This window comes from Humulus lupulus, chromosome 6, assembly GCF_963169125.1.
Source record: "Humulus lupulus chromosome 6, drHumLupu1.1, whole genome shotgun sequence".
NCBI classification, from domain to species: domain Eukaryota; kingdom Viridiplantae; phylum Streptophyta; class Magnoliopsida; order Rosales; family Cannabaceae; genus Humulus; species Humulus lupulus.
This window is the reverse complement of record NC_084798.1, coordinates 142,282,343-142,307,650: the sequence shown is the minus strand read 5'-3', so window position 1 is coordinate 142,307,650 and position 25,308 is coordinate 142,282,343.

The window sequence follows — 25,308 nt, the reverse complement described above, 5'->3', positions numbered from 1 at the left end:
ATGTCACGAGGTGAGTAATTTCTTATATTGTTGTGTTTGAGATTTCTTGGTATCTAATAATTTTCAATAATTTCTTCTTAACTTAGATCAGTACTTAAAATTTTGAATAAATTATTGTGCAGATATTGATCCCTATTTTTATTAAAGAAGGTCCAAATGTAGTATATTGGTTGATGGCAAAAGTGGATAAGGCCAACCAAAAAACTACAATTTGGGACTCGAAGCAATCTGAATCTGGAAGGGAAGTCATACTGGAACATACTAATGAATCGGTAATTTTAAAACTTTATGAATCTTATTACGCAATAATAATTTTTATAGCTGTATTGACTGTCTTGCTTTTTTGTGTTGAAGTTTTGGATTTTTTCAGCTAGCCACGCTGGACGCGTTGTTCAAATTTGATATTTGTGGGACTCAATTTGACAGTTTTACATTCACAACATTTACAATTGGTTTTGAAAGTGGCTTGCCCCAACAAGAAAATGATTTCGACTCCATGATCGTTGTTTTAAAGTACATGGAAGCATTGGTGTAAGGACCCAAAATTACTAATAGGGCTTAAGGGCCTTGATTAGTGTGTTGGGAGGGCATAATTGGATTATATGTGATTTAAATGATTAAAAGCATGTTATATGATTATTTCGATATCTGTGATGTATGACTATGTGTATTAGTATGCATGTAGGCCCTCATTAGGTTAGAAGGGCATATTCGTAATTTTTGCCTATTGAGGGCATAAATATAAATATCTGTGTGTTGACGGTGAGAACTCGTCAACCAAGTTAAGTTAGAAAAATTGAAATATAGAGCTTATCAAATGAAAAACTTCAAAGATCCAATCAGAAACTCAAAGAATAGTTGCAGAAAGAAAATTGTGAAATGAACTTGTATTTTTTATAGTGTAGTGCTATAGTGTTTTTTCCAACCCCCCTCCAAGTGGAAGTGGGGTTCCTTTTATAGTGGGCTCTAATTGCCTGATACATTGTGGTCCAGGGGACCAGATGGTACATGAGTACACCGTCAGGAGAGTGGCCTTAGGGGTAGTGGTGTCGGCTCCAGTACATGGTCAGAGTTCGTGGGGATGTTTCCACTACTTATGGAGTACAAGTGTCAGAGATTCCCTGGTGTTGATCAAAATGAGTACTCTACTCGTACGGCCACTACTTATCTGGCATGGGCCTAGTGTCCATACTTCTTCTGACTTGGTGTGAATCGCTATGAGGCCCTTCCAATTCGCCCTTATTGGTGTGTTAGAGAGATCCATGATTCTACCTCTTGTCGGACTTATGGTAAGAGTGGTGCCCAGTGGTTGGAGCTAATCTTAAGGGGTGAGATAAGACCCCTCTAGTAAGGCCAATTTTGGGGAGGTGACCCATTGTGGTGCGGATGAGGTTTGGTAGAGCCGAGTGCACCAAGAGGAGGCATGAGGCAAGGCTTTGCGGAACACCTCCAGCGAGATGCGGCTGCTGGGTGCGAGGCCCTCGCGAGACGCCGCTCACGAGGCAGTGTATCTCGGCAGGCCAAGTGGTGGCGCGCTGCCTTCGTGAAACGCCTTCAGCGAGGCGTGGCTGCTGGGCGTGAGGCCTCTCCAGTGAGACGCAACTACTGGGCGCGAGGCCCCACCAGTGAGACGCGGCTGCTGGGCGCGAGGCTCTCGCGAGATGCCCCTCGCGAGGCAGTGCATCTGGGCAGGACGGGTGGTGGCGCGCTGCCTTCGCTAGTTGCCTCCAGCGAGGCGCAGCTGCTGGGCGCGAGGCCCCTCCAGTGAGGCGTGGCTGTTGGGTGCGAGGCCCTCGCGAGACGCCCTTTACGAGGCCTATATTTAGGCGTTTAGGGGACTTTAATGGGTGCTTTGGACCTTTCACAAGTATGGAATCTGGAGCGTCTACACTGTGATAAATTGTTGAGACCACATTATTATGTGGATATATTTGTAGCTTGTGACTCTAGGAGATCCTAGTGAGCGGGTTAGCGAAAAAATCACGGCGGGGATTTATACCCGGCTCGGGGCCAGCCTGGGGGTATTTATGGGAATTGAGGAAATATATTGGAGATTATTTGATATTGAGGAATATAGTTGGTGATTAGCAAGGTGTCGGAAAGTAAGCGTTAAATATTAGAGACATTCGAGGAATTAGCAGGAATTGGGCATAATGACCAAAATGCCCTTAGAATGATTTAATGGATTAGGATTTATGGGAGGGCAAATTGGTCATTTGAGTTAAAAGTTGAGATAAGTATCAATTTGCTTTTTATCCTTAGTGGAAAATTTAGAGGATAGTAGAAGCTGAAGAAATAAAAAGAAAAGAAGAAGGAAAAGGAAAGAAGGAAAAATAGGAGTCTTTTCTTCTCTCTCTCGGTTTGAGGTTTCTTCCCCTTTTCTTGAAGGAATTTGGAGCTGTAACTTAGTGAGAGTTTGGGCTGGAGCTTGAGGCTAGGGTCCTTAGTTTGTCTTGAGGAGTTAGCAAGAGTAGTTCATCCATTTGAGGTAAGTTTCAAGGTTGTTTTTCAGTTCTTGGTTTTTGGTATTGAATTGGTTTTCTAAGATGAGTTTCTGTGGGAATTCTAGGGAATTAAGCCTAAGGATTTGAGGAAGTGAAAGCTAAGGAAGTGTGGAATATAACCTAGGTCGAATTCATCCATCAAAGGTAAAAGTTTCTAGCTTTAAGTTCTGAGATTTCTGTTGTTCTGCTGAGTTTTGAGCTTTAAGCTCAACCATGGTGATTTCTCTATTTTGGGGTGCATGTGATTGAATTTCATATGGTTAGGTCATTTGGGATGAGACGAAGATGTTGATAGGCTTGCTTTGGGGTATGGTTGAGGTTTGGAGGAGTTTTGGAGAGTTTTTGCTCGAGGAAGTTCGAAGGGGAAAACCTGAGTCTTGGTTGTGTTGTGACTAGCGTTGTAGTGCTATCCTTAGGGCGCTACAGCGCTAGGCTTGGGTGTCTGGGTGCATGTTGGCTCTGTTTGTAGTGTTATAGCGCCCTCTTTATGGCGCTGTAGAGCTACCCTATTTCTAGAAGGGGGATTTTGGGTTATTTCTTAGGGTTTTGGCCCGGGGGCTTGGGGTTTGATTCCACCACCCCGTTTGGTGGAATTAGGGGTTCCCAAGGGCTCAAGATTGGTCCCGAGGCTAAGTTTTGGAATTGAAGTTTGGAGTTGGTTCTAACTTATTGCCGTGACTGGGTGTACGCTAGAGCTCGGAAGGGATCGTGCTTGAGGGGTTGTCATTATTGATCAAAGCTACCGGAATCCAAAGGTAAAAAAACTGCACCCAGTTATGTGATTGTGTTGGGACTAAGAACTCCCTATATCTCTATGATGTCATAGATGGTATTATGCCATGGGACATGTGATAAACGGCCTAAGAGTGTCGTAATCAATATTTGTGCACAAGGCGCGGCTCGACCACTAATAGCTGAGGACAGCTTGATAATCACTAAGCTCGGTTTAAGCGGGCCGGAGTCAGTGGGATAAAAAGAGGGTGCGACCTAAGGGCGTTGACCCTGGTTATCATATGTGAACTGGTTATTAGTATGAAATGATGAACTTGGTATGCTGAATACTTGATTATTGTGAATATTTGGATTGTTGTGCATATGATTAGACTGTATGAGTTATCTGGTTGTTTGTTTGATGATTATGCTATGTTAGTGTGTTTTCTGTTGGGTTTTATTAATCAAATCAGAGATTATACGCAGCGGAACAACAATCAAATTGTTAGATTAATCCCATAAGATTTCTAGATCTACTTCTTCACATGCATATATATATATTGAATCAAGGACATGAATAGAACAAATACCTTAGGACATATATATATTAGTTTGGTATATTTTTTCTCGGCCACATCAATTCGATCTAACAATGTGCAAAGGCGCCCGGTTGCCCGATTAGAAAGATTTGTCTCACACCAACTGAAGTATCCACAACCCCCTTGGTCAAACTTTGTCTATATCAATGGTATAAAATACTTCAAATGTAAGTAGTCAACATTTAAAATCTAGTTTTGCAAAAAATACAAATAATTAGTATGCATGAGTTTTAAAACTTACTTAGTTGGGGCACCTGTAAAATCATCTTCTTGGGTTGTTTCTTGTCCACGAAATACGAATGACCCTTATCTTCCCACAATGACATTTTTTGTTAATGTCCATAGGTGCTTCAAATCCAGAGGTCGAACCTTCGGTGGAAGTCTCACTTGCATAGTTAGGGTCCTTGTTATTTTGTCTTGGTGGCTGTAGAAATAGCCTTGTAAAATCACAAGACTCTTCTTTCCTTTTCCTCTCTATGTGAATACTATGGTTCAAGAGAAGTTTAATGCAATGTTTTATTTTCTCACTTGTTTAAATAATACACTTGATGATTTTGGCTGAGTTCTTTGGGAATGATTTCTTTTATTAGAATTAAAAAATTGATAGATTAAGAGGCGAGAAAATAAATTGTATGAAGTGGGTCTCTAAAGGTAAGTATACAGGCAAACTTATCCACATTTTTTTCCTCCCAAGCATTCTTATTCCATAAAAGGCCTATATTTTACTGTTGGATGTTTTTACCAATGTAAGAGCTTTTTTTTTGGCAAACTTTATTCTCACCTTTATTACTATAATTTGATTTATGAAGAGTGGAGGCAAACTATATTTAACACATGGTAAAAAACATACCACCCAAGTACCCCATGCATGGTATAACCATTTTTTGGATATAGTGATTAAAATCAAAACGTGGATAACATTAAATTAAAGTTGACTTTTATATTTTCACGAGAAAAGTTTTGTAGAAAATTAGTTTTTTAGCTTACGTTGTGCTAAATGAAAACTAGAATAATAAATACATAAGTTAAATAAACACGAATTTTGTTCTAAGTAATATTTTTATTTGAAACATTATTTAGCAAATTATTATTTTAAAAAGTGTATTTGACAAAAAAAATTTACAATTTTTTTTTGCAGCAAAGCCAGTGCTCCTAAATCAGTGACACTAGGCATTACCACCCTATTCGTTGATAAGGATAATCGAAACGAGTCCAACTCGAATTACTTCACCCTAATGTGTTTCTAAAGGAATCGAAACAAGTCCCAATCCGGTACAACCACCCTAATCAGTGTCTTGGTGAACCACAATGAGTTGCAGAGAAGTCGGCGCTCTCGAATCAGTGATGCTAGGCATTACCACCCTATTGGTTGATAAGGCGAATAGAAACGAGTCCAACTCGAATTACCTCACCCAAAAACATTTCTAAAGGAATCGAAATGAGTTCCAATCAGATACAACCACCCTAATCAGTGCCTTGGTGAACCACAATGAGCTGCAGAGAAGTCGACGCTCCCGAATCAGTGATGCTAGGCATTACCACCCTATTGGTTGATAAGGCAAATTGAAACGAGTCCAACTCGAATGATGTCAGACTAATGCATGTCTAAATGATTCAAAAGAAGTCCCAATTGGGTACAACCACCCTATTTAGTGCCTTGGTGAACCACAACGAGTTACAGAGAAGCTGACGCTCCTGAATCAGTGACGCTAGGAATTACCACCCTATTGGTTGGTAAGGCGAATCGAAACAAGTCCAACTTGAATTACCAATCCCTAATGCATTTCTAAAGGAATCAAAACGAGTCCCAATCCAGTACAACCCCCCTAATCAGTGTCTTGGTGAACCACAATGCGTTCGAGAGAAGTCGGCGCTCCCGAATGAGTGACGCTAGGCATTACCACCCTATTGGTCTCTAAAGGAATCGAAACAAGTCCAATTCGAATGACCTCACCCTAATGCGTGTCTAAAGGAATTGACACGAGTCCCAATTGGGTAGAACCACCCTAATGAGTGCCTTGGTAAACCACAATGAGTTACAGAGAAGCTAGCACTCTTGAATCAGTGACGCTAGGCATTACCACCCTATTGGCTGGTAAGGTGAATTGAAACTAGTCCAGATCAAATGACCTCACCCTAATGCGTGTCTAAAGGAATCGAAATGAGTCCCAATCGGGTACAACCACCCTTATCAGTGCCTTGGTGAACCACAATGAGTTATAGAGAAGCTGGCGCTCCCAAATCAGTGACGCTAGGCATTACCACCCTATTGGTTGATAAGGCAAATCGAAACAAGTCCAACTCAAATTACCTATTCCTAATGCGTGTCTAGGCGAATCGAAATGAGTCCCAATCAGGTACAACCACCCTAATCAGTGTCTTGGTGAAACACAATGAGATGCAGAGAAGTCGGCGCTTCCGAATCAGTGACGCTAGGCATTACCACCGTATTACTTGATAAGGCGAATCAAAACGAGTCCCAGTCGGGTACAACCACCCTAATTAGTGTCTTGTTCAACCACAATGAGTTGTAGAAAAGTCGGCACTCCCTAAGTAGTGGTCGGTTTGTAATTAAATTTGTAATTTTTTTTATTGATATGGCATTATATTAATTGCAGTAATTTTTTTCCTTTTACTTTAAATTCAAAACTATTTTAATATACAAATAGAAATATTTTTAGTGGTTCCAAACATATATATACGTAATTACATTCGTAATTTTTTTTTAATGATTTGCCATTATTATAATTGCATTAATTTTTTTTCTTTTACTTTTACATTAAAAACATAACTAAATAGATAATTTTTTTTTTACGTGGGAGTCAGTTGTTAACCACTATAACATGTATTATTTTAACCCAACTTAACCACTTCTAAATGAGAGTTGTTGTATTACTATAATTTTCTAACTCTAATTTACCATCAGGCGTGATATGTTCTTATCACCTTCGAAAGTTAATTGATAAATGCATGGGCTATTTTAGAGGAACCCAATGATTCATTTTCTATGAAATATTGTAAGGCACATTTATTATTTTCTCATTACTTAACCTAAAACGCATTACCTAATACAAAACACTAAGGTTTAATAACTAGGTTTGTCCTTGTTCCTTTGACCACAATAAGAGATCATGCATTGATGTAAACTCAGTCAAACCAAGATTGGGTTAATTACAGTTGCACTTTTAAAGCATGCAGTAGTCATTCGATCCAAAACCATCCTTTATCCAAAACTCTTCAATCAATCCATTGAATATTACCATAATCATGAATATGCCAATGCTATATTAGAAAAGTAGTGTCAGACTTACTACAACTAGGATTAGCCAATAAAAAAATATGTGCAGGTGATAAATTAATAAATAAACTAATGACTAGACTCAAAATGCATAGTTTCTAACATTATTTATTTACATGGTTTTATGGCAACCTCTTTTATGTTAAGTAATTTTGAGCTGGTTTTTGAACATAACTCCTAAGCTGAAGAAAATATCTTCCAATGGCTTCACTACTCCTAACTGCATTGTGACAATGGCAAGTCCTGCTGGTTCAAGGAGTGAACGACGTGCAACTCTTCTATCTATGCATAGTCATCGTCTCCGATCAGCTGGAACATGTGGTTGTGCAAACTGTGTCATACAAGAATCTCTCCGAAAACGAGACCGTAGGCTTCATAGGGTAGCTGCTAAAAATGCATGAAGAGGGCATAGTGTCTCACTCGAGCTTGCTACCATGTTATACGCCATTGTGGAGGGGGCACAAGCATGTATCAAAAAACTCCAAGAAATTGAAGAGCATACTGACTGAGCTGCTGATATTAGCGATATGGACAATGATGCTCCGGATGTGGTCCAAATTGATTGAAAAAAAGCTTGTACTAGTTCATCTTTCTATGGTTACTAATATTATGTTCCTAAAGATGATTATAATCCACGTTAGTTATGGTCAGCATAGTTTTGAGCTGCTTCACTAGAGTCATGGAAAAGATCTATTTTCCCTTTTGTCTAAGTTTATGGTGTTTTGAACTTATCTATAACTTTTTTTCTTTGTTTGAAGTTGTTTAAAAATCTTGAAGGAGGAAAGTAACTTGAATGAACTACTAGTACTACGTAAGGTATCAATCTACATCATTCCAAGTTTTAGACCTATACGTCACTTTGTTTTCAATTTATGATTTCAAAAGTTCATGTAAAACATGACCAAATAAATTTGATACCGACAACTCTTCATATAAAATTTCATAGGAGTAAACATGATATGTAATACATCATACATATAAGATTTTTTTTACTAAAATATTCAAATTTAAATTCTCTTTCATAACGCTACATAATAATAACTACTTTCACCATGAATTTATGTTGGATCCATAACTTATGTTAGAACTAAATATTTCCATCACTAGTATTCCCACCATCATTCCCATGGTTCTCAGTCTCCCCATTCGGAACTCCCGAGGTTTCTCCAATGCCATCAAATTCCTCTTCCTTTGCAAAGACTAAGTCCTCCTCGTCTTCACCATCTTCATTGAAGCTCTTGAAGACATGTTTCTCAACTACACAGTTGCATGGAAAAAAAGTTTGTTTCAATGGGTTAAATAATCCCTTGAAATAGTTATCATAAGCAGCCACAACCTGGAACAAACATTTATATGACATAATGATGTTGTCTAAACTCATCTTTAATTCATTGTATGTGATTTTCCAATATGTATAGACACCGGCTCCAGTTCCCTTGAACAAAACATAGAACATTGAGCATTCTTCCATAATAGGGAGATGGTTCATAAATGAAGTGAATATTTTTGTATGGTTAGGTTGAGTAAATTACTGTAGTGGTTTAAAGTGGTGTAGAAGCTCTAATATATATAATATATTGTTGAGGACCATCATGTAAATAATATATTGTTGAGGATTGAAATTTAAGTACACAAGTGCAAAACACTTGAGTATATGGAAATATATTAAAACATGACATATAAGCATGCACTCAAAGATGTGTTTGGGTATGGTTCGTACTAACCTTTTCATATGTACAATTTGAACTTATTTATAATATTGAATAAGTCAAAAAAAGGTTCATGATTGTGTCAATGCATGGGTGAGGGAGTCAGGCATTACCCAAAATATATTCGACTAGGTGTAGATAAAGCTTCACGTTGGTGGGAAATTTATTTCATGCATTCAAGTTGTAAACCTAACATCTAATGAGCAAAGACAAAATTTTCGTAGTATATATAGAAGTGAAGTGACTATATGTAAGTGGCCATTCACAGAGACTAGGTTTATTGATAATATGATGTTTAGCTACTAATTACATGTCAATAAGCTTTGGTAAGTCATATTTCAACTGTATTTTAATATTTTTATGATTTATGTATTATTACAATACTTGATTTTTATTTTGGGTTATTTACCAATGAATAACTTGCACGATTTTTTTTTAAAATGGTTAAATATAGATCTTACCATTCTCTTAATTTTTATCTGAACTAGGTTGTAAGAGAAACACTCAAAACACCAACTAAATGAAGTTACAATCGAGGCAAGCATAAGTCACAACTGCCAAAACGATTAGTATATAATTTTTTTTATAAACAACAACTAAAAAATACATAAACTTATATGATGAGAATGTATTGTTATTATTGGTTTTATTGTTGTCAATGTTACATATTAGACTATAGTTTACTTCAAAAAATTTAAGAATATTTGATAATTTTTTTATTAATTTATTTTTTAAAATCTTTTTAAATAAAACTTTACATTCATCTGTTCATGAGCATTAGTCATATATAGTTAAAAAAATCCCAAGCATTATATTTAAATAATTTAAAAACCTAATCAGTAGTGCATGTATACTCATTTGTCGTGTGTTATGTATATGTTTTGTGAGAATAAAAATAAAATCATTATTGTTCATTTAAAGTGTAGAAATATACGTCATTTTAAAAGTATAGGAATTAGAAATTGAAAATTTAATAAGACTTAAACATTTAACAAGCCATTTACCAAATAAAAAAAAATGGAGTCCATGGAACATGGGCTGTATTGTGATATTGGGCCTATCATCACCTGTAGAGTTATATGAAATAGTGGGCCATAAACCACAATAGAAATTTATTGCCACAAATCATTTAAAATAATTTGGTAAAATTTTATTATAGATGGTAGATGTGGATACTTGTTCATATCCTGAGTTGGCATCTATAATAGAGGAGTTGCATATAAATAAAAAAGTTTATGAACTATAGACTAGCGACATTGTGGGGAAGTATCTAGATTCGATTGATAAGTGGGAGTAATTTTACGAAGTGTGTGCTAAATGGATGGGTTTTAGCAGAAGATCAGATGACGTAAATAGAAGAGATGGGGTTGTCTCTATGCGACCTTGGGTATGTTCTAATGAAGGATATAGACGAAAAGAATACTTGAACATGCATAATCGCAAATAGAAACCCAAACCAATCACACGCACGGGGTGTCAGGTAGCCCTGAGAATGGTTCGTTTGAAAGATAACAACATGTGGTTGGCTAGAGAATTCAGCTTCGAATATAATCATGACATGGTGTCTATTGCAGAGTTGCAATTCTTTAGATCAAACAGGGAGGTGTCTGATGGTTTTCTTGCACAAGTTTGTTCAATGAACTCATTTGGTATCAAGTCTTCCCAAATTATGTCACACGTCGTCCTGCAATCCGGAGGTTACGAGAGAATACCGTGTCATGTGAGAGATGTGTATAACCGAGTGGCGGGCGTGAAGAGAGAAGAAAAAATTGAAATAGATTCTAAATTGTTTGTCTGCTCGAGATACTAATTTTTTTGTGTACCACCAGGTAAACGAAGAAAATAGACTCGCCAATGTATTATGGGCGCACGGAACTTCAAGAAATGACTATATTGCTTTCGGTGATGTAATTGCATTTGACATGACATACATGGCAAATACTTACAACAAGCCATTATGCATTCTAATGGGTGTGAACCACCACTTCTCCACTTACGTTTTCAGGTTTGCTTTGTTAGTGGATGAGATAGTGACAACTTACTCGTGGTTGCTAAGAGTATTCCTAATGTGTCATAAAAACAAAAAACCATTAGTTGTTCTCACAGATGGAGATAATGCAATGCGGGAAGCAATAAGGGAGAATCTTCCATAATCGACACACTGATTATGTGCTTGGCATCTCACAACAAATGCATCTAGAGCTGGGAATGATCCAGGGTTCACAAAAGGTTTCGTTGACTTAATGTATACATACTACTCCGAGGAGGTGTTTCTAAACAAATGGAATAACTTAATATAAACTTATCAAATGGAGTACATTGAATGGTGCCAGTTACAGTATAGCCGAAGGTGTATGTGGGCAGAAACCTACCTCCACGGTCAGTTTGTTGCGGAAATGAGAACAACACAACGATGTGAATCTATGAATTTTTGCCTTAAAAAATTCTTGTTGAAAAGATACACCCTACAAGAGTTTGTTACAGCAATAGACCTGGCAATTACACTGATAAGACACATCGAGAGGTAACATGTCTACACAAGCAAGCACACTCTTCCCCAACACCCATATCAAACACATGCACTAAGGATCTATTATGAACAGTGTTCCAAATTCTACACTCGAGAAATGTATCGCAAAGTCGAATCAGAATTAAAAAAGGAAAATGGATATTTCATCATCAGTCATGAAGATGATACAAACACCACCACCTTTGGTGTCGGGAACATTAGAAACGGCGAGACGCAGTACAAAGTCAAACGCACCCTAAGCACAAACCAATTCCATTGTAGTTGCTTATTCTACGAGACCAATGGATATTCGTGTAGGCATATTTGGGCAATTATGAAATCTTATTGTGTCAAGATAATTCTAAACTCACTCCTAATGAAAAGATGGGGCATGGAAGCTAAATCCCCACCAAATGAGATGGAGATAAGACAGCCACTAGAAGAACAAACCATGCAGTGTGAAATGTCAAGATTTGGTGCTCTAAATTCTAAAGCGCTAATGATGAACTTCTACGCCTCCAAATCACTAGTGTTCTTTAACACAACAAGTGATGAAATAGGGCGTCTAACAACCATTTTCAAGAAAGGGTTTGAATTACAGGGACAAACACATAGCGCCAACGCTACTCGTTTGTACCAAGATAATCCCAACATAATGCAAGACCCAATTAGGGTTAGAACGAAAAGGCAGGATAATCTAGGCCATCGAAGGGATGGAAGATAGGGGAATCCAAATGACGGATTAGGCTTCAGACAAAGGGCATGTGGACTGTGTGGTGCACTTGGTCATAATAGTTGAACTGGTCCCAATTGTGCCACATCAACTCCTAATGCAGGAAGAGGAGCAAGCACACGAATTTTCAACATTGACCGATCATTGCAATCAGGAAACGAAGACTTGGGAGGCGATACCGACATGGCCTATTCGACACAAGATTCTTTTGGGAATGATTACGATCATCACATGTAGTCCAAAAACCCATGTCAATCAGAAATGAACTATTATAAACTTGTTAATCTTAATAAATTATTTCTTAATCTTTAAAAATGTGGACTTTATCTGTGCTATCAAGTCATTTTCGTTAATTATCTTATTTCTTTTAAGTTTATTAATTTATGAAAACAACAATATTATATAAAGTTCCCTCAGTTAACGTATTTTTTAAATAACAATTAATTAAATATAGTTTAATATTATATTGTCTCATTTCCTATGGATTCTTTAATACCAATGAGATCACGTTTACAAGATCCGGAAAACATACAAGTTCAAGAAGTTGCATATAACGAGGGATTCTACGATCATAGTGGTCTTCAGCCACCGACTAACTTGCATGAGAGATTTTACTACGATCGAGTTTACTTCGATAGTGCCTCAACAACTTTCGGAACAATTATGAAATCAAGACCTCACGAAGCAATACTGAACTATAAAGACGGAGCATGCAAAATTGTTTTCTACAACAAAACAAGGTATTTCATCGTCCTCAAATTTCAATTTTATTTTTATTATTCAATTGACCTAACGAAGTTTTTTTGATAATAGGTACAACAAAATATCTACCCATCTGATATTTGGACAAAGTGTTGGGAGGTTGAGATGGTAGAAAGCGACAAAAGGCCTAACACTTATTTAGTGGCAACTTCAAGTGATTTTCTAAAGCCCGCGACATTTTGCTCATGGGAAGTTGATACAACCGAGTTCAAGGCTGGAATAATCCACCAAAGAGATAATCCATTACTACCGCGTCCAGCATCTACTAACCACTACCATTCCCCAGTGCAAAACATAATGTTATATGGGGTTGGAGGTGGTTCAATTATAAGGCTATACGACATTAGAAATGGAGGCATGAGTTTGCAATGGAATCTTGCACAACCTTTGCATAATAGTCACTTCTCAAATTCTACACATTGGCGCAACAATCATTTGGTCGTCACTACGAGAAGGAAGGATGTAACCGTCTGGGATTTGAGAGCCTCCACCCCAAAGCATGTAGTCACAACAAGAGTTGAAGTTGGAGATATCGTGGCCACTCATGTGGGACACCAATATGGCGAACTAAAATTGTGTGATTATTACAGGTAGGTTAATATAATCTTATTAATTTATATTCATATTGCTTAATATCCCATTAATATATTTAAAATTAATTAAACATTATCTATTTGAAAACTTGTGATTCAATATAGTCAGCCAAATGCAAGTGGAATTGACAGTGTATATTGCACAAACCATGTCCTACATGTTTTTGATCTTTGATCATGCACAACTCGTCAAATACGCCTCCCGCATTATATTTATGTCATGAAGTGTGTTCACTACAATGAGGACACAGTTGTCATAGGATACGAAACCGAGGTAAATAACAACTGGGGTAATAGGGTTCAAATGAAGGAAGATCATGTAATTTGAACACTTACTCCAATGAAATATTATAAATTGCCAGTTCAAAGAAACAATATTCACAACACGGCATCTCAAGTGTTCATTACATCAATGGTAAAGTCTTCGCTGTTAACGAGGTAGGACTATATGTTCTCTACGAGGATATGAGATACACCAAACATGACGACAAAAACTGGACAGTCATAAGCGGAGAAGTTAGCAAATGCGACATTTTTGAAGGCGAACTTCTCCTTTCACCTAATATTTCATCAAGTGACTATCACGTGCTTGTAATGTCAGCAAATGACAAATCATTCTGGTAACGTGCATAACTTTACTCAACATGTCCATTGAGAGCTGGAACAACATTTTAAACTCCAAGGAACCCTCTTAGGTTAAAAACTACTATGCACTACTTCGTTATTATTATCCTTTAATTACTAGAAAATTCCTCTTTGTTTATGGAACAATATAAAGTTGCGGGCTTATTCAAACTTGATCACATATTAACTATGAAAACTTGCTTATTATTCCTAACATACTCTTATCTCTATTCAATGAACAAATTTAATTTGTTAATGAGGAATGTTCATCCTCCTTTAAGTGTAATACGTAAATGGAACTCAATTCAAACTCAAAAAATTAATAACACAAACCCAAGAACCATAATCTGGTTAAAATAAAAATGAAAAATATTATGAATCATATTGGATTAACTGTGCAAAATAATCAATAAAACTGTACTTCATAGTGTCTTTAGTGTGCATAGTTCTTTCACATTCATTGTCTTGGTTTAAAAAGCATTGCACCAAGTTTAGGTAAATTACCGAATTTACCATAAAGAATACATTAAAAATTCAACTACTACCCACAATTACATAAATACCATCACTTAGCTATATATTTCTTATTCTAAATATACAAACTGGTAACAATAACCGGCTACATCAACTTAACTATAGAATTTTTTAAGTTTATGTGGGCCATTACTCTACACACATTTTTCAGACAAGTACATAGTATTGTACAACAAAGTTAGACCTCCCCATTTTTTTAAAATATAAATATGAGCGTCACCCAAACTGCTATTAGTACAGTGCGATTTGGAATCCAAGTCCATTGAGGGTATATGAGTTCAACACATATATAGATGCACTCCATATTCCATTACTATTTTGGTATGTTTTTTTTTTTATTATTCCAATCTCTACTTTAGGGAATTCCAAAGAGTAAGAGAAAGTGTGTCTCTTCGTTCTCTGTGTCATTGCCCATAATTTATAATTAATCAAATGCTTGAACACATTTGGACATTTTTAACATATAACTTGTTTGGACTGTCTATCTCATAATCTTTTATGTCCAATAGAGACAAGAGTTCGATATATATATATATAAATGAATATTTATTGGAAACTTTCAATAGCTGTTAGTTAATACAAGCTGGATCTGTTATAATTTATTTTGAATAGGGTCTCACTTAATTAAATCCACACAACTTCGTGATACTAGTATCATTTTGTATTGACTAACAGGAATAATGTCAGATTTATGTAGTAGAGAAACGGTCACCTGGGCCTCTGACTGTCTCATCATTGTTACTTTAGCAGAAGAGTATCTGTCTATTCTGTACTTAATTACGTTATAGTATAAAAATTTATGAAGTGCTAATGCAGATGACCAATCAATTTGGTGTTTAAACTTGATTTAATTTTAATATAGTAACTACACACATTGATAGTGTGTGTGCTTTTTTTTTTTAAAATTTTATTTGAGTTTTCTGTCATCTGTAAACAGAAACACCATAATAGACGCGGAAAATTATTGCACAAAGTCTTATTTGTTTAAATTTTGGGATGATCACATGGGAACTTTGAGTTTCCATGCTTAATGTGAGGGATAAATTAAAAAAACTCTCTCTTATATACATGTGAAAATGTTATGTTATGTTTTTCCAACTCTTTCTAAAATATTCCTATAATTTTTCCTATTCTTATTCTTCTTTCTCTCTCTCTCTCTCTCTCCCAAGTCTTTGTCTTCTCTCTTGGCCCTTCCATCCCCGACAGCCTCGACACCACCATCACAACCACATTATTGTGACACTACAAGAAATAGGTCTACTGCGACGACGAGGTTGTCATCCATTTAAATTATGTAAAACCACGATATATTAATAGTTTCATTTGTATTTTTATTTTATATTCTGGGTACCCTATTGCGACGACTAGTCATCGCTATAGATCCAAAACTTTTGGCGCGACATCTTGGTGGAAAATCATATCCACCATCCAAAATATTTGGGACTATTACGATGGCTAATCATTGCAGTAGGACCAAAAATTTTGGTAGGGCTCATTGGTGGGAAAGTATTTTCACCCTAATAATATCTATGTCTATAGAGACAACATATTGTCACTATAGAAACCAAAATTTTTGGCGGGACTATGAGGCGGGGAATTTGATACACCCTCTGAAAAGAAAGTAAAATATCTAGGGCAATAGTGACGACATTGTCGCTCTAAGTGATAACATATTTGTTACCTACAACGGCGACATGTCGCTATAGATGTTAATAATATTAAATGAAACAACAATGTATCGCTCTATAGCAATGACAATGGGCAACAGCAATGTAACGCCCTACTACCTAGGGGCTGTTACATTTTGTATTTTAAATATAGTGCTAAACTCGCTAAACGAGTCATTTGGTCATAATCGTGTAACTAAGTTTGATTAGCGGTTTAGGGTTAAATTTTTTTGTCAAAGATACAAACGTTTCACTAAAGCGTTTAATGTATACATGGAATCCCAAAATACATTTAAAATGGTTAATTATAATAAAAGTTTCAACCAGTCGACCTAAGCGGCGAAATAGGGTTTGACCCTAGTTCCTCTTTAAACCGTCGGTCGTGGTGGTCAAGCAGTCGCATATGTACACATCATCACCTAAGCTCTCCAACTCAAGGATGGTCCATCTTTCTTTTACGTTTACCTGCACCACATAGCACCCGTTAGCCGAGGCTCAGCAAGAAAACTTAAACATGCTCATAAGCAGTTAATAACATGTCACCAAATCATAATAAGCATGCCTATCAGTAATAACCCTACTCATGCATGTAGGCAAGTACAAATAAATGATTAGGGAATCTTCTTGGCTTGATGCCCTAGGATATGGGACTAATAAGTCACCCTTGGGTTCTATGCCCTATCCTCTGTATAACCAGCTTTTGAGCTAATCTAGCATACTCGGCGCTAGGCTCTCTTCAACCAATAGATCAATCAAGCGTATGATGCACTTCAGGTTAGGCTAGATCATATGGACCAGTGCTTAGCGCACTATTGGCCTGCTTGGCTAATAAATCAATGCCTTACGACCAGCATCCAGTGTGTTAATGTCATTCTTGACTAATAATTCAGTGCCTTTCGACCAACACTCACCATGCTAATGCCTTCCTTGACTCATAAGTCAGTTTTTTTCAACCAGCACTCCGTGCTATTGGCAACCTTGACTAATAAGTCAGTGCAAGGATATGTGACTATTAAGTCACCTCAAGTCTCTTAGCCATATCCCTCTGAATAAGCGTACCTAGCACTGGCCAGCACTCCACGTGCAAAGGCCGTTCTTGACTAATAAGACAATGCTAGGATATGTCACTATTAAGTCACCCCAGGTCTCTTAGCCATATCCTTTGTATAAGCGTACATGACTCTTCTAGTTAGCCTAACCAATACGACCAGCGCTCATCACTATTGTCGTTCCCTATTGATAAGTCAAAGCTTCATGACTAGCACTCAACACTATTGTTGTTCCTAACTGATAAGTCAGAGCTTCACGACTAGCGCTAAGCACTATTAGCGTTCCTGACTGATAAGTCAGAGCTTCACGACCAGCGCTCAACACTATTGTCATTCCTAACTTATAAGTAAGAGCTTCACGACTAGTGCTCAGCACTATTGCCGTTGCTAACTGATAAGTCAGAGCTTCACGACCAGCGCTCAACACTATTGTCGTTCCTGACTGATAAGTCAGAGCTTCACGACCAGTGCTCAGCACTATTGACGATCCTGACTGATAAGTCAGAGCTTCATGACTAGCCCTCAACACTATTGCCGTTCCTGATTGATAAGTTAGAGCTTCACGACCAGAGCTCAGCACTATTGTCGTTCCTGACTAATAAGTCAGAGCTTCCAGACCAGCACTCAACAATATTGTCGTTATTGACTGATAAGTCAGGGCTTCATGACCAGCACTAAGCAGTATTGCCATTTCTGACTGATAAGTCAGTGCTTCCTCAATGAGGTAATGCAAACATGCATATATCATATGTCAAATATCCAGATATAAGGCATTTAACATGCTTAATCAATAATCACAAGCATAATTATAAACATGCACATTTACAGAGACAAGCTCTGATCAATTCCATATTTAAATTTCATGCCATGCCATAATCACATGTATCACATGCATCACATACTGGGTGCAGTTTTCTTGCCTTTGGTCCAAGCATAGTTTACCAATAAACGACCCTCAAGCACGATCCTAATTCTTAACCCCTAGCAATAACCTAGTCTCAACAATAATATAGAATCTCGTCAAAAATGAATAAATAAAGACTTCTGGATCGAGTCCTAGCCTCCGAGATGTGAAATTGTATCAAACTGGGTAGTAGGATCGATCTTGAGCCCTTAGGTTTAAGTTCCCACGACTAACAACGAAACCTGGCCAAAAATACATAGGCGGGCCGCGACTTGGCCCTAAGGGTCACGGTGCGCCTCCCAGAGAGACAGCCCTCTGCCTGGGCTACAGGACGCGGGCCTCAACTTGACCCCAGAGTCACGGAGAGCCCCCTAGGAAGAATCTCCCTTGGTTCTGGGCTCACACTGGTCGCGACTTCCAAGATCAAGGTCGCGACCCAACCTCGAACCCAACTATTTTCTCCATTTTTTCTATTTAAAAACCTTCCAAAATCCTATCCAAACATATCCAACTCCCAAAATCAAAGTTCCCAAACATCTCAATTTCCCAAAACAATTAAAACCTAAACTTTAAACAACTCAAAAACTAATCAAAACATAAAATCCAATCAATGCTTAAAAACTCAAAAACTCCAAAACATAAAAGTTTGATTACCTTAGATTGAGTCGTTTCCCAGTTAAATCCTCCTCCTAATAAGCTTTTAATCTTCCATAGAATCGTTATGAATCTAACCTTGCTTGAATCTATGTAGTGTTCCATAAGTTTTTACTTGGCTAGATGATAACTCTAGGATTTAGAGTTATTTTTATGATCTTTGAACTTGTTTTTAAGTTGAAAAAGAGTAATGGAAGTGTGTTTAATGTGATTTTGTTTACTTTTTATCCTTCTTGTTCTAGGTAGTAAGTCCATATTAAGAGTTGTTTATTTGGTGTATTGTTTGCAAATATTTTATGTTAATTTCTGTTCTGTGTTGTTAGGAAAGGAAGTTTAAAATTGCCAAAGGGAATTAAAGGGAGCAGAAGAAAAATGGGGACTAAAAGGGGAGCATTGCTGTTTCGATGCTGTAGGCCAGCCGCATAGCAATCCTGGGCAGAAGACAGATGACGTGGACAAAAGCCAGCTGTACTTAAGTAATTACCTCAGCACCTATGTGGCATCTATTTTAATGAATTAAGTCAGCTGGCTGAGGTGGCAAGAGAGGGACAAAAGTTGGAAATGGGCTGTCTAATTAGGGTAAGGAAAAAGTACCCTAAAGGGGGAGCCAGCCGAAATAGAGGGGAGATACCATTTTTATCACAACAGAAAAAAAAGAGAGAAGTACAGGAGAATATACACAGAAAAAGGCAGTACCCATAGGAGGAGAGTCACGGTCAAGGAAGGAGGAGGACTTTAGAACCCGATTCTACTTCTTCTCTTTCTTCTATATTTCCTTTTCTGTAGTGTATACTCTTGATTCTATACTTGTGAACTGAATACTTGTTATGGATGAACAATTTCTGTTTTGGATTGTAATTTTTAGTTCAAATATGAACTAATTTCTTTAAGATTTGGGTGGCTGTGAACCCTATATGATGAAGTATTAATTCAATGCATGAGTTCAGTAATTTTGCCATTGTTCATTTAAGTGTAATTAATGCTCAATGATTGTTGTTTACTGGCCATAATTAACAATTAACTAGCTAGATCTGATTTTGGAAAGAATTTGTCTAGCTGAATCCACTTAAATGATGCAAGAGAAATGCCATGTTTAGGTAATTCTTAGTAGTGAAATAGGAATATTTTACTACCTTGTATAACCTGAGATTTGGTGATTAAATACGTGTTTTACAACCTGATTTAATATAGGATTATGTTGAATTAAGTTGTGGAATTATATCAGTGGGTTTTGGAAAAAGCTTACTGGTCTCTTGTGAAATCGGTTAACTCTGTGCTTGATTGCTGAACCATTGCTGAATGATTGCTATAACAACTGGGCAGATTAACATAGGGGGAAATAGCCATCCAGATCTATTTGTTCACATAGATCTCCTCTGAATTTATTTTTTCTGAGTTCTTCATTTTATTTTAGATTAAATTACGTATACCCATTTAATTTCATATTCATACTCCAATCATGTTCTTAATTTTGTTATCTTATTTTTAAATTGTTCTTTAGTTGATTTTGCAATTATTTAGTTTAAAATCCCTGTGGAGACGATACTCATTTATCACTGTATTACTTGTTGCCGACTACGTATACTTGCGTATTTTAATTGCTATAATTTTCGCAACAAGTTTTTGGCGCCGTTGCCGGGGATTTTAAAATTAAATTCTGTTTTATCAACTATTTGACAATTTATTTTCATTGTTTTTAACCTTGTTGGTTCGGGTTGTGCAATCTCAGGTACCTACAGTGTATGAACCAGCAAGAGGACAGTGAACTTGCTCCTATTGACCCCGAGATCGAACGAACTTTCAGAAAAAGGAGAAAGGATCAAAAGGCTAAAAGCCGAGGCACTATGGCTGAACGTGTTGATGATGAGGGGGATGGCCAGCAAGTCACTAATCCCATTGTTTTGGCGGATGACAGAGCCAGAGCAATACGGGAATACGCTGCCCCTATGTTTAATGAGCTAAATCCAGGCATTGTGAGGCCAGAAATACAAGCAGCTCAATTCGAGCTCAAGCCAGTGATGTTTCAAATGCTCCAAACTGTGGGGCAGTTCAGCGGGATGCCAACGGAGGATCCTCATCTCCACCTTCGTTCATTCTTGGAGGTGAGCGATTCCTTTAAGCTTCAAGGAGTGAGTGAAGAAGCATTAAGGCTGAAGCTATTTCCATTCTCATTAAGAGACCGAGCTAGATCATGGCTCAACACTTTGCCTCCTGATTCTGTCACAAATTGGAATGATCTTGCTGAAAAGTTTCTGCGCAAATATTTCCCTCCCACCAGAAATGCAAAATTTCGGAGCGAAATCATGTCATTCCAGCAGCTTGAAGATGAATCAACCAGTGATGCATGGGAGAGATTTAAGGAGCTTTTGCGGAACTGTCCACACCACGGCATCCCGCACTGTATACAGATGGAGACCTTCTATAATGGCCTCAATGCAGCTTCTAGAATGGTGTTAGATGCCTCGGTCAATGGTGCTATCTTGTCCAAGTCTTATAATGAAGCATTCGAAATTTTGGAGAGAATTGCCAATAATAATTATCAATGGTCCAACACAAGAGCTCCAACAAGTAGAAAAGTGGCGGGGGTTCTGGAAGTAGATGCATTGACTGCTTTGACAGCCTAAATGGCTTCCATGACTAATATTCTGAAAAATATGAGTTTGGGGAACAACATTCAGCCAGCTGCTGCTATTCAAAGTGGGGACATTTCCTGTGTATATTGTGGAGATGGGCACATGTTTGAGAATTGCCCTTCCAACCCAGCAGCAGTTTGTTATGTGGGAAACCAGAATTTTAACCGAAACAGTGGCCCATACTCAAATTCGTACAACCCAGCTTGGAGGCAACATCCGAATCTATCTTGGGGGGGTCAAGGAGCAAGTTCCAGCAGTGTACCAGCACAAGGGAAGCACGCTTATCCACCAGGTTTTTCTCAGCAGCCAAGGGCTCCACAACCGCAACACCCTCAAGGCTCTCAATCCAATTCTTTGGAGAGTCTAATGAGGGACTATATGGCAAAGAATGATGCAGTGATACAAAGTCAGGCAGCATCCCTTCGTAATCTTGAAATGCAGCTGGGACAATTAGCCAATGATCTGAAAAATAGGCCTCAAGGTTCTTTGCCTAGTGACACGGAGAATCCAAGGAGGGATGGGAAGGAACATTGCAAGGCTATCAATCTACGGAGTGGAAAAATTCTGGAAAATTCTGAGGAGGAAATAAAGGGCAGTGGGGAGCCCACTTCAATCCAAACTGAAGGTGAATCTAGTAGAAAACCAGCAAAAGAAGTTACTGAAACTGGCCCAGTTGATACAGCATCGGGTCAGCAATCTGTTCCAGTGAAATCTGCACCAAAGCCACCCCCACCATTTCCTCAGCGATTTCGTAAACAGCAGCAAGATGGGCAGTTCAGGAAGTTTCTGGATGTGTTAAAACAGCTTCATATTAACATTCCCTTGGTGGAAGCCTTGGAGCAAATGCCAAACTATGTCAAATTTTTTAAAGATATTTTGACGAAAAAGAGAAGGCTGGGGGAGTTCGAAACTGTTGCTCTTACAGAGGGTTGCAGCGCTATGTTGAAGAGTAAAATCCCTCCAAAGTTGAAGGACCCTGGTAGTTTTACGATCCCTTGCTCTATTGGGGGACGGGATGTTGGAAGGGCATTGTGTGATTTGGGCGCTAGCATTAATCTTATGCCGATGTCGATTTTTAAGAAGCTTGGTATTGGTGAAGCGAGGCCTACAACTGTTACATTGCAGCTGGCGGATAGATCTATGGCCCATCCTGAAGGAAAAATTGAGGATGTTTTAGTGCAGGTTGACAAATTTATTTTCCCAGCCGACTTTATTATCTTGGATTATGAAGCTGACAGAGAAGTGCCAATTATATTGGGGCGGCCGTTCCTTGCTACGGGGCGAACATTAATTGATGTACAGAATGGGGAACTCACTATGAGAGTTAATGATCAGCAAGTTACATTCAGTGTATTCAAGGCTATGAAATTTCCTGATGAAATCGAAGAATGTTCAAGTGTGGATGTGATTGAGACGCTTGCGGCTAAGCAGTTTAATACGAAGGTTGATATGGCTGAGTTGGGAGTTCAGATTTTTGAAGATTCTGAAGATTCTAGCAGCGAAGAAGAACCTCAAGTTACTTGGGTAGACTCATGTAAACCAACCAGAAAATTCAGTAAATATTTTGAAGCATTAAATCTGCCTGAAGGACATTTTAAGCCGCCAAAACTGTCCATTCAAGAACCACCTCAATTAGAATTAAAGCCGCTGCCCAGCCATTTAAAATATGCTTATTTGGGGGACAATGACACACTTCCAGTAATTATCTCTTCCTGTTTAGAGGCTGATGCTGAGGGGTCTTTGCTGGAGTTATTGAGAAGACATAAGAAGGCTATCGGCTGGACTATGGCCGATATACAAGGAATTAGCCCAGCTTTGTGCATGCATAAAATCTTGTTGGAATCTGGCTGTAGCAACTCTGTGGAGCAGCAAAGGAGGTTAAATCCAGTGATGAAAGATGTAGTCCGAAAAGAAGTGATCAAGTGGCTAGACTATGGTATTATCTACCCTATTTCAGACAGCTCATGGGTAAGCCCAGTGCAGTGCGTGCCTAAAAAAGGAGGGGTTACAGTGGTGACAAATGATATGAACGAGTTGATTCCTACTCGAACAGTGACCGGTTGGAGAGTGTGTATGGATTACAGGAAACTTAACAAAGCCACACGGAAGGATCATTTTCCGCTGCCGTTTATTGATCAAATGTTAGACCGCTTGGCTGGGAAAGAATTTTTCTGTTTTCTCGATGGTTATTCAGGTTATAACCAGATTTCCATAGCCCCGGAAGACCAGGAGAAAACCACATTCACATGCCCCTACGGGACATTCGCCTTTAGACGTATGCCATTTGGTTTATGTAATGCACCAGCCACCTTTCAAAGGTGCATGATGGCAATCTTTTCGAATATGGCAGAGAATATTTTGGAGATTTTTATGGACGATTTTTCAGTTTATGGCGATTCTTTTGCGAGCTGTTTAACTAATTTGGAGAAGGTTTTGGCAAGGTGTGAAGAAACCCATTTGGTCCTAAATTAGGAAAAGTGCCATTTATGGTGCAGGAAGGTATCGTGTTGGGTCACAAAGTGTCTAAAAAGGGGATTGAAGTCGATAAGGCCAAGCTGGAAGTGATTGAGAAGTTACCAGCCCCAACTACAGTAAAAGGGATAAGGAGTTTTCTGGGGCACGCTGGTTTCTATAGGCGTTTTATCAAGGACTTCTCCAAGGTATCTAAGCCTTTGTGTACATTGCTGGAACAAAACCGCCCCTTTGATTTCACTGCTGAGTGTCAGGAAGCATTTTTGAAGTTGAAAAAGGCATTAATAACGGCTCCAGTGATTGTGGTTCCTGATTGGTCTTTACCCTTTGAACTCATGTGCGACGCCAGCGATTTTGCTATTGGAGCAGTCCTTGGGCAGCGAAGAGGAAAGATTTTCCATTCAATTTATTATGCAAGCAAGACTTTGGTTGATGCCCAAATAAACTACTCCACCACTGAAAAGGAGCTGCTGGCTGTGGTATTTGCCTTCGAGAAATTCAGATCGTACTTAGTGGGCACAAAGGTTATAGTCTACACTGACCATTCAGCAATAAAATATTTAATAGCCAAGAAGGAGTCCAAACCAAGGCTCATTCGCTGGGTCTTATTGCTGCAAGAATTTGATCTTGAAATACGCGACAGAAAGGGTACTGAAAACCAAGTGGCGGATCACTTGTCGCGGCTGGAAACCAGCATTAAGAGCAGCACTACCACAGAGGTAACACCCCAGATTCATGATGCTTTTCCAGATGAGCAGCTGTTGGTTTTAGACCAGGAAAGTGTCCCATGGTACGCCGATGTGGTAAATTATTTAGTAAGTGGAGTACAGCCACCTGACTTCAGCAAACAGCAACTCAAAAAGTTCTTCCACGAAATCAGATTTTATTACTGGGATGAACCGTACCTTTACAAGCAGTGCCCCGACCAGATACTGAGGCGTTGTGTGCCTGAAAATGAAGTGTCCAGCATCTTAGAGCACTGCCATTCAGCCCCATATGGTGGCCATTTTGGTGGACAGCGGACAGCAGCTAAAGTGTTCCAATCCGGATATTATTGGCCATCCATTTTTAAAGACGCTCATGAGTTTGCTAAGAAGTGTGACCGCTGTCAGCGTGTAGGCAACATTTCAGCAAGGAATTAGATGCCGTTGAACTGTATTTTGGAGGTGGAACTATTTGACGTCTGGGGAATCGATTTCATGGGGCCACTCCCACAGTCCTTTGGGAACTTATACATTCTGGTGGCTGTTGACTACGTGTCAAAATGGATAGAGGCAGTGGCTAGCCCCACAAATGATGCTAAAGTAGTGATGAAGTTTCTGCATAAGCATGTGTTTACAAGGTTTGGGACTC